General features: G+C 39.9%; 1 pseudogene; it reads left to right on the top strand.

The window, feature by feature from the left end:
• The first annotated feature begins 213 nt into the window (after positions 1 to 213).
• Positions 214 to 391, top strand: LOC132809327 (U2 spliceosomal RNA; annotated as a pseudogene).

Below are 391 nucleotides of genomic sequence, written 5' to 3'. Positions count from 1 at the left end.
TAACATCTGCCTGTCTAAAGAAGATCAGGGGGCCCATGCAGTCATTTGGGCTCTGCTGACGCCTCAGCCCAATATAAGGGCATAGGAGTGAGAAATGCACAGACTTGCATATAAAAAGGAAAATTCTAAACTGTGTATGTTAATGTGAACATATGTATGGCATTACCCAATGTACAGTGTATCAAATTATTTATGAATATTTACGAATAAAGTATATTTTGAAATAAAAAAAAAAAAATCTGTTCTTATCAGTTTAATATCTGATACGTCCCTTATCTGGGGACCATATATTAAATTGATTTTTGGAGCAGGGAGATGGAATAGGGGCTTGCTCCGTCCACTCCACGCATCGACCTGGTATTGCAGTACCTCCGGGAACGGTGCACCCCTC

The sequence above is a fragment of the Hemiscyllium ocellatum genome, chromosome 3, assembly GCF_020745735.1.
Source record: "Hemiscyllium ocellatum isolate sHemOce1 chromosome 3, sHemOce1.pat.X.cur, whole genome shotgun sequence".
In the NCBI taxonomy this organism is placed as follows: domain Eukaryota; kingdom Metazoa; phylum Chordata; class Chondrichthyes; order Orectolobiformes; family Hemiscylliidae; genus Hemiscyllium; species Hemiscyllium ocellatum.
This window is presented reverse-complemented; position numbering and strand designations above follow the sequence as displayed.